Below are 9,482 nucleotides of genomic sequence, written 5' to 3'. Positions count from 1 at the left end.
ACCGAACAGTGACATAAAGACATAATGCTTGCCCCCTGTGAGGTTTGAACTCACGACCCCTGGTTTACGAGACCAGTGCTCTACCACTGAGCTAAGGAGGCTGCCGAAATCCATGATTGTACGGTATGGTAAGTAATTATCTAATATATTGTAAGAATACGATAAATTTTACATTGTTCGGAATCTATATGAAGCCTGAGTTTCCATCGGTAAAGTTTGTTGCAGGCATTTTACTGATTGTCTGCTACCGGCAATGATTACAAAAAGGTGTAGACTACGTAGAGGCGTGTTCAAAGCTGACTTAGTGTCATGTATTTTTAAAGCAAACACTGTTCTTTGTCACTGCCATGCGCAGACAGTTTTGGGGGCAGGGACTCTAGGTACAAAAAAGGGAGGGGGGGCACCACACCCCTCGCTGGTTACACCTTAAACTACTGGAAGGCGATGGCCAGGGGACCACTGTATAAGTATTATCGTGTACTCTAACTTGGAAAAAAAATTACCCTCTCTCCATCTTGAATGCTGTAATAATAAATTAACGCTAGAATATGATGCTAGTCACGAAGAAATGCTATGAAGACGATGTATAGCCGTAGCAATGTCTTTATCTGCCATCGAGCTGCGTGAACTAAGCTGCCAAAGGTCGAAAAATCTGGGCCAAGTTGACGTGAAAGAACTACAGTAGAGCAGAGAAGGGTGGGGAGGGGATGAGCTCTATGTGTACCTGTAGAGAGGCACAGGTATGTTCCCGGAGTTTGACGAATACATAAGGGAAAAATCTAACCATTTGAAACACGTACTTGTGGAGATAGGGTTTTCACTTAATATCGTCAGTTGCCAATTTTCTTCACGAGGACCATGGATGATGGTTGTGCTCCTGTTTTCACTCCTATATTCCTTTCTTTTTTTTTCTTGTGTTCTTTTTTTCTGAGACTCCCTGTTAACCCCTTCACTCCGTCGGTGTTTCACTTGCTACCACACTACCATTAGAACAGCACCACACTACCATTAGAACCAGCACCACACTACCAGTAGAACCAGCACCACACTACCAGTAGAACCAGCACCACACTACCAGTAGAACCAGCGCCACACTACCATTAGAACCAGCGCCACACTACCTGTAGAACCAGCACCACACTACCATTAGAACCAGCACCACACTACCATTAGAACAGCACCACACTACCATTAGAACCAGCACCACACTACCATTAGAACCAGCACCACACTACCTGTAGAACCAGCACCACACTACCTGTAGAACCAGCACCACACTACCATTACAAGCAACAACAACAACTCTAAGTCTTTCTGTCTGTCTGTTAGGCTGTCTGTCTGTCTGTCTGTCTATCAGATTGCCAGTCAATCTATCAGGTCGTGTGTCTGTCTGTCAGTCTTGTCTGTGTTTGTCTATCAGCCATTTTGTCTGTCTATCTGATTGTCAATATATCTGTCAGGTTGTCTGTCTTGTCTGCCTGTCTATCTTGTCTGCCTGTCTGTCTTGTCTGCATGTCTGTTTGTCTGCCTGTCTGTTTGTCTATCATGTCTGTATCTATCAGTTTGGCAGTCTGTGTGTCTCTTTATCATGTCTGTCTATCAGGTTGTCTGTGTGTCCTGGCTGTAATTCTGGGGGGATAGCCATGAACTACGGTATTGGAACCGTGCATTGCTTTACACCCGAGACCATTATCACAGCCCGTGGCCTATCTTGACGACAGGTCACCGGGGGCACTGTGTCGAACCTACCCACACCACCCTTCGCGCCCGTGAGAGTAGTTCCGGCCATGAGAATAGTTCCGGTCGTGAATATACCGTAGTTTCGGTCGTGAAAAGACCGTGATGCCGTGAGTTTTGTCGGCCGTGAGAATAGTTCCGCCCGTGAGATTGGTTCTGCCCCTGAGAAAAGGTCCCGCCGTGAGAAGAGTTACGGTCGTGAGAAAAGTTCGGCTGTGAGATTAGTTCCGGCCGTGAGATCAGTTCCGACCGTGAGATTAGTTCCGGCTACTCATCCTTTAAGCTTAGTGAAGTTCGAGTATCAGATTGTATAGTATCAGATTATAGACTTAATGTGACTAGTATGGACGCGTATTTTCGTCAACCCTAACACTTCTTCCTTAGCGATTTATTTGTGGATATTGCTGGTTAATATTTTTGTACGTAATTTGCGCAGGGTATGGCGAGATTAGATGGATTTACACCACACATAAGAGGACAGTAAGGTGTAATAAGCAAAATAAATCACTTGAGAGGTGTTGGTGAGCTTCCGTACGTGACAGGAATACGAACCAAGGACACTCATTCCTTTCTCATAACTCGTCCGTATTCCCGTGGGGTAAGGAGGCTCCCTAACACCTCTTCCTGAGCGATTTATTTTCCAAACTACTCACTAATATCCCCTGGTTTGCTCCTTAGGTCATATCGGTATCGACATAGAGTCCGTGAATAACACAAAAGAATATAGCAACGGAGCAGAATCAGAAATAAACCGGTAAGGAAGAGGTGTTAGTAAGCTTGCAAACCATCAAGAATATAGTAACGGAGCAGAATCAGGAATAAACCGGTAAGGAAAAGGTGTTAGTAACATAGCAACGGAGCAGAATCAAAAATAAATCTGTAAGGAAAATAGTAATATCAACCAGAATCAGAAATAAATCGGTAAGGAAGGGGTGTTAGTAATACAGTATATCAACCAGAATCAGAAATAAATCGGTAAGGAAGGGGTGTTAGTAATATATCAACCAGAATCAGAAATAAATCGGTAAGGAAGGGGTGTTAGTAATATATCAACCAGAATCAGAAATAAATCGGTAAGGAAGAGGTGTTAGTAATATAGCAACGGAGCAGAATCAGGAATAAACCGGTAAGGAAGGGGTGTTAGTAATATATCAACCAGAATCAGAAATAAATCGGTAAGGAAGAGGTGTTAGTAATATATCAACCAGAATCAGAAATAAATCGCTAAGGAAGGGGTGTTAGTAATATAGCAACGGAGCAGAACCAGAAATAAATCGGTAAGGAGGAAGTGTTATAGTAAGCTTCCCGACCGTCAAGAATATACGGTAATAACGGATCAGAATCAGAAATAAACCGGTAAGGAAGAGGTGTTAATAATATATCAACCAGAATCAGAAATAAACCGCTAAGGAAGAGGTGTTAGTAAGCATCCTAGCCACACCAGCATACCGCCCTCATTCCTATATGATACCTATAGCCTATGAATTATATATAACCACTACTTGCTATTAAAATTGTAGTTGGCCAGTTTTGTCTGATGCTTGCCCTATAGGTGTATAAAATCGTTTGGTAGGAAATATTGAGGACAAGATAAAAAATGAAGATGGCGTGTTGGGTCGAAGGAATTGAGAGAGAAGGGGAGGGGGATTGATAAACAGTGACCTAAATGAACCTAAATGACCGTGAGAGAGAGAGAGAGAGAGAGAGAGAGGAGCGAGGGAGGGGGGGGTTGATAGATAATGGCCTAAATGAGAGAGAGAGAGAGAAGGGGGGTTGATAGAAAATGGCCTAAATGACCGTGAGAGAGAGAGAGAGAGAAAGGTTGATAAACAGTGGTCCAAATGAACCTAAATGAGAGAGAGAGAGAGAGATAAATAGAGAGAGAGAGAGATAAATAGAGAGAGAGAGAGAGATAAATAGAGAGAGAGAGAGAGCAGCTAGACATGAACTAACCTTGGTGGAAGAATTGAGCGCTAGCCAAGAAGGAAGTTATTCTAACAACAGTAAATCAAAGATCAAGCTCACAGGGCGTGGTCAGTTCAGTTTTGGTCAAATTTGAGCCAGACTTGGTGAACAGGTTGAGGGACAGGGAAAAATGAAGTTAGTTGATTTCGAGATGTATCGGTCAGAGGTGCAGATCACAAGGTATGGTCATACGTTTGGCCCGTAGACCGAATTTTCTTTTTCTCCTCCTCCTCCTCCTCCTCGTTCTTCCTTGTTTCTCTTTCTTGTACATACTTCCTCTTTATTTTTTTTCCCCCTTCAGACTTTTAATCACCTAAGGATAGACATTTGGAACTCCTCCTCCTCCTCCTCCTCCTTGTCCTCTCGTTCTTCCTTGTTTCTTTTTCTTGTACTTTCCTCCTCCTTTTTTGTTTTTTTTTTTCCTCCAGACTATTTTAATCACCTAAGGATCGACGTTTGGACCTGGAGGGGTTAGATATAGCCTTCTGTAATCCTTCCACGGGTAGGGCTCTCTCTTAAACGGAAGAAAATCGTCTGCTAAACACCACCTTGTCTTGTTGTATAAACACTCCGTATACCTTTTACAACAATAATATTTCAAACCTAAAGACAGAAATAAACCGTCTTGAAGAAGGTGGCATGATGTACTCCACGGATATCTGGCATCTGTCAGTCTTAATTGTTTATGTAGTTTCTCACAGCCCAATGTAGGTGAGAATCGCCAGGTGAGTAACTTAAAATTTCGATCCGTTGATAGTTGTGTTCATCAGATTTTTTCCCTCCCCAGAGCCCCGAGAGTATGTGTATTGTACTGTTGGGTTATTTTTTCAAACATCCTCTACCCTCTGATTTCGAACGGGGGTGTAGCTCAGTGGTAGAGCGTTCGCTTTGCATGTGAAAGGCCCCGGGTTCGATCCCCGGCACCTCCAAGCGAATGAAATCGCGGTATATTTTGTTTTGCACGGTTCTGTAGTGCAAAATAAGTTGACCATGAATTGCAGTGTTTGTTGATGGACGTGATATTCGTATTATTAGTGCAAAGCTTGATGATGAAGATGATATTCGTATTTTCTGTTGTAAAGTTTGCTGATAAACATGTTATTCGTATTTTTTTTAAAGCATGAAGTACACTGAAATACCGTAGTGCTGTACCTTTCTTAGTTACCGTGAAAAGATTGTGTTGTGAGGAGTGAATATACGATAATTATTGTGGGGGATTTTTTTTTTTTTTATCCTTATCCAGAGCCATGGACTGTAGGTGTGCTCTACGGATTACAGAGGTTATCATCTTGGGCACAGAAGCGTTAGTTTCGGTTTCTTATCCTGTGTCTAATGCAGTACATAATAAATAAATAAATGCATAAATCTTTGGTTTAATCACAAGAAGTCTGTCAGTGCAGAAGAAATGGCCTGACGCTCGACACGTACGATTTTCATGGAAGTGGCTGGGAAACCGTACTGGGAAGATAATGTTCCTGTAAAGTCTTTTGGGAAGTGCCACTGAAGGAACAAGTCAGCATCCACGTATGAGGTAGGGAGAGTGGGATTTTGATGGATGCTGGGTATTGGGTGTACTAGACTGGCTTTAATAAGAGGAGCAAGTAAACATCCACTTAATGAGATAGGTTGAGTTTCAGATTTAATGGATGCTGGGTATTGGGTGTACTAGACTGGCTTGAATGAAAGGAGCAAGTAAACATCCACCTAATGAGGAAGGATGAGTTTCAGATTTTGATGGATGCTGTGTATTGGGTGTACTAGACTGGCTTGAATGGACTCATGGTTTTGGACACCTGTAACAGTACGTCTTAGGTCACTTCAGTTTACCTATCTATAACTAGACGCCTTATAATCCCGTAAGGCGTGACCAGAAACAAATCGCCTCCATGTTGCCGTGTCCCCTGTCATTTTCGCTGCCCTCTTCTCAGCTCACACCCCTCTCTCTCTCTTATACCTCTCCACTCCATTTTAGACTTCAAATCGGGCTCAGTCACCTTTAGTAGAAGATGCACTCCCAGTTTGGTTTACAGTCGTGTCCCGTGGGTTTTAATTTTGTTGGCCAGGAGCATACCTCTCGGGTGGGGCTTAGCACATCACCATCTCGTATTTGGATTTGCGTGAGAAGAGGAGGAGGCAGATGCTCGTATTACAGATGGCTTTCCCGGGTTCCGTAACACTTCTTTTTCGGCAAGTTATTTTGGACATTGTACCGTATGTTTATTGTGGACATTGTACTGTATGTTTATTGTGGACATTGTACCGTATGTTTATTGTGGACATTGTACCGTATGTTTATTATTGACACTGTACCGTATGTTTATTATTGACACTGTACCGTATGTTTATTATTGACACTGTACCGTATGTTTATTATTGACAGTGTACCGTATGTTTATTATTGACACTGTACCGTATGTTTATTATTGACATTGTACCGTATGTTTATTATGGACATTGTACCCATGTTATTGCCGCATACTACCCCGATATTACCCTATACAAATAACACACAGATTAATGAGGTACAGTAAGCGTAATAAATCTGGTAAGAAAAAGGAGCTACGAAGCCTGCGATGTGACTCTTAATGCGGTCGTTTGAATTAGTGGTGCCTTTTGACTGTACGAGGACCATTAAGGCAGACTTCATATCTTAATCCTTGCCTTCTTTCCCGTCCATTGAGGAAGCTCCCCCCAACGCCATTTTCTCGGCGATTTATTTTGTTCATTACACATTACTGCCCTATTCAGTTGCATCAGTCTTTCCAGTAACACCATACGCATAAGTAACGTGTCGATGGATATTAAGTCATATCCAAAAACAAATCGCTGAGGAAGAGATGCTAGGGAGCTTCTTGACCGACGAGAATAAGAGCCAAAGATTTATAGCTGCTCGTTAGCCAGGCATATAGTCTTACAGCAGGTAAATGAATGGCACAGCACCAGTAGGCAAGTGTCGATGAAGTAAGGAGGAATCATTTGCCTATTGGACTGGCATAAGCTGGTAATGATGAAGATATTTGTAGATAAATGAATAGTGCTGTGGTTAGTATTTCATTAGAGTTCGGTGAAAGGAGAGGGAGAGACTAAATAGGAGAGTGAGTGAAGTGGGGGATGAGGTGGAGGGACAGAGAGGTATATAAGAGGAGTCTAAGTTAGGGGTGATGGAGAGTGAGAGACTAACCTGGAGAGTGTATGAGTGAGGTGGAAGGGGGGAGGGGGAGACCGAGGATGACATGGAGGGATGGAGTAGAGAGGTATATGAGAGGGGGGAGTAGGCTGGGGGGAGGGCAGCGAAATGGCAGGTGACAGGGCGACATGGAGGCTGACTGTATGTGACCACCCGGGACTAATCTCTCTCTCTCTCTCAAATACAGGTTTTAATTAGTGCTCTCTCTCTCTCTCTCTCTCTCTCTCTCAAATACAGGTTTTAATTAGTGCTCTCTCTCTCTCTCTCTCTCTCTCAAATACAGGTTTTAATTAGTGCTCTCTCTCTCTCTCTCTCTCTCTCTCAAATACAGGTTTTAATTAGTGCTCTCTCTCTCTCTCTCTCTCTCTCTCTCTCTCTCTCTCTCTCTCTCTCTCTCTCAAATACAGGTTTTAATTAGTGCTCTCTCTCTCTCTCTCTCTCTCTCTCTCAAATACAGGTTTTAATTAGTGCTCTCTCTCTCTCTCTCTCTCTCTCTCTCTCTCTCTCAAATACAGGTTTTAATTAGTGCTCTCTCTCTCTCTCTCTCTCTCTCTCTCTCTGCTTTACGTGTATGGGTAATGGTAATCTCAGACGCCCTTTACTTTACGTCTGTGGGTAATGGTAATCTCAGACGCCCTTTACGTCTGTGAGTAATGGTAATCTCAGACGCCCTTTACTTTACGTCTGTGAGTAATGGTAATCTCAGACGCCCTTTACGTCTGTGGGTAATGGTAATCTCAGACGCCCTTTACTTTACGTCTATGGGTAATGGTAATCTCTGACTCCCTTTGCATTACGTCCTTGGGTAATGGTAATCTCAGACGCCCTTTACTTTACGTCTGTGAGTAATGGTAATCTCATGTTCATTTCCCAGGGAAATTAAATCGCTCATGGTTAGTTGAAATAAATAGAGTTGCCCTAATCATGAGAGGATTAAAATGATCGTCAGACATGATTTCACACTTATTTTAGCGAGACTGCAACATGTAAATAGGGGAAATACCGACGCAAGAGTTGTGCCACCAGTGAGAGGGGCAAAATTATCAGTATTAGCACGGGCGTATATGACTCGGCTGAATAAAATATCTATCTACAGTATAGCCAGACGCCTCAGTCCTGTAAGGGGTGGCCACAACGATCGCCTCCATGTCGCCCTGTCCCCTGCTATTTCGCTGTCTTACCTCCAGCTTACTCCCCCTCTCTCATATACCCCTCTACTCAATCCTCCTCGGTCTCCCTCTCCCTCTCTCCCCCTTCGCCTGATTCACATACACTCCTAGTCTGAGTTTCTGCATACCCTCCACATGGCCAAGTATCTGGGCGTTAAGTGAAATAAAATAGAGTATTCCGAGTCATGAGAAGGTTAAATGAACGTTACATGTAAGTTCACAACATTCACCTTTCGGATTAAATGAACGCCACATACACCTAAAAGTTCACATTATTTATTTTAGCGAGACTCTAGTGGCGAAGTGTGAGGGGATGTAGCTCAAATGGTAGAGCGCTCGCTTAGCATGCGAGAGGTACGGGGATCGATACCCCGCATCTCCAAGGCTGCGAAAAGCATATTTTTGCGTCTCTTTCCTGAGCAGTTTTTACAGTTCCTTCACCTTAACTTGGCCCAGATTTTTTTTTTCTTTTTCGTCCTCCCCCCTTCTTCTTCTTTTTTTTTTTTTTTTTTTTTTTTAATATAAGATGACCACAGAAAGGAAAACATTAAATAAACATCATCCATATACCAGATTGCAGGTGTCCTCCATTCATAAAACATTTGTAGCAGTAGGTTGCAAATTTAGGGGGAAACTAATTTGGGAATGAGTTATCTCACGTTGCATGATGGCAGAATCAGACAGTACTGCAGCTGTGCATAATTTTCATATCACATCTTCGTGACTCGCATCATTCCAGCGCCCATCTCTTGTCACGACTGGGCATTTATTGTGGAGGGATGTCAGTTTTAGGCCAAGTTAAAGTGAATAGGAATATAGTGTTATTTTTATTTTATTTATTTATTTATTTATTATTTTTTTTTTTTACGTGTCCGACTCTGGGCAAAGGCTTCAGGGCCTATTTCTCGGGGGCAGTGACCCATTACGAGGCCCAGTAGCCCTCCTACACCTCCACATGTGTGCACCCAGGTTTACTTAATTTTGTGTAGTGTTTACGTGGGGTTTGAGAGACTGACTAGGAGAGTACAAGCATGTAAAGGAGATGAAGGGGGAGGGGAAAGACCGAGGATGAGGTGGAGGGGTATATGAGTGAGGGGGTTTGAGCTGGAGAGGACATACTGATAGAGGATGACAGGATGACATGGAGGCGAATAGTTGTGACAGCCCCTCCAGGATTAAGGCTTCTGGCTGTAGATAGATAGACAGACAGATAGATTGATAGACTTAACGTGATCTCAGTTTACGTAGATGAAAGCATTTAAGCTGTGTCCTGGTGAAGATAGACATAGATAGATAGATAGACAGATAGGTTACCTGGTCATTATTGGACGAAAGTTTCAAGAAAGTGTCTTCGTATTGTAATGGCGTGATCCTCTAGCCTGAGGAGGGTCCAAGCCGGGCGAAAACTTATATTTCACCTTGAA

General features: G+C 43.0%; 3 non-coding genes across 3 annotated transcripts; 2 read left to right on the top strand and 1 right to left on the bottom strand.

Moving 5' to 3' along the window:
* Positions 1–29: 29 nt before the first annotated feature.
* On the bottom strand, positions 30–101 carry TRNAT-CGU (transfer RNA threonine (anticodon CGU)). Its single transcript has one exon. It is a non-coding gene; the product is annotated as a tRNA-Thr (tRNA).
* Positions 102–4,559: 4,458 nt separating this feature from the next.
* On the top strand, positions 4,560–4,631 carry TRNAA-UGC (transfer RNA alanine (anticodon UGC)). Its single transcript has one exon. It is a non-coding gene; the product is annotated as a tRNA-Ala (tRNA).
* A 3,736-nt stretch (positions 4,632–8,367) lies between these two features.
* TRNAA-AGC (transfer RNA alanine (anticodon AGC)) lies at positions 8,368–8,440 on the top strand. The gene has a single exon. It is a non-coding gene; the product is annotated as a tRNA-Ala (tRNA).
* Positions 8,441–9,482: the final 1,042 nt, after the last annotated feature.

Source organism: Coenobita brevimanus, chromosome 38 (assembly GCF_032717465.1).
Source record: "Coenobita brevimanus isolate Jiangsu-jjx chromosome 38, ASM3271746v2, whole genome shotgun sequence".
Classification (NCBI taxonomy): Eukaryota; Metazoa; Arthropoda; class Malacostraca; order Decapoda; family Coenobitidae; genus Coenobita; species Coenobita brevimanus.
This window is presented reverse-complemented; position numbering and strand designations above follow the sequence as displayed.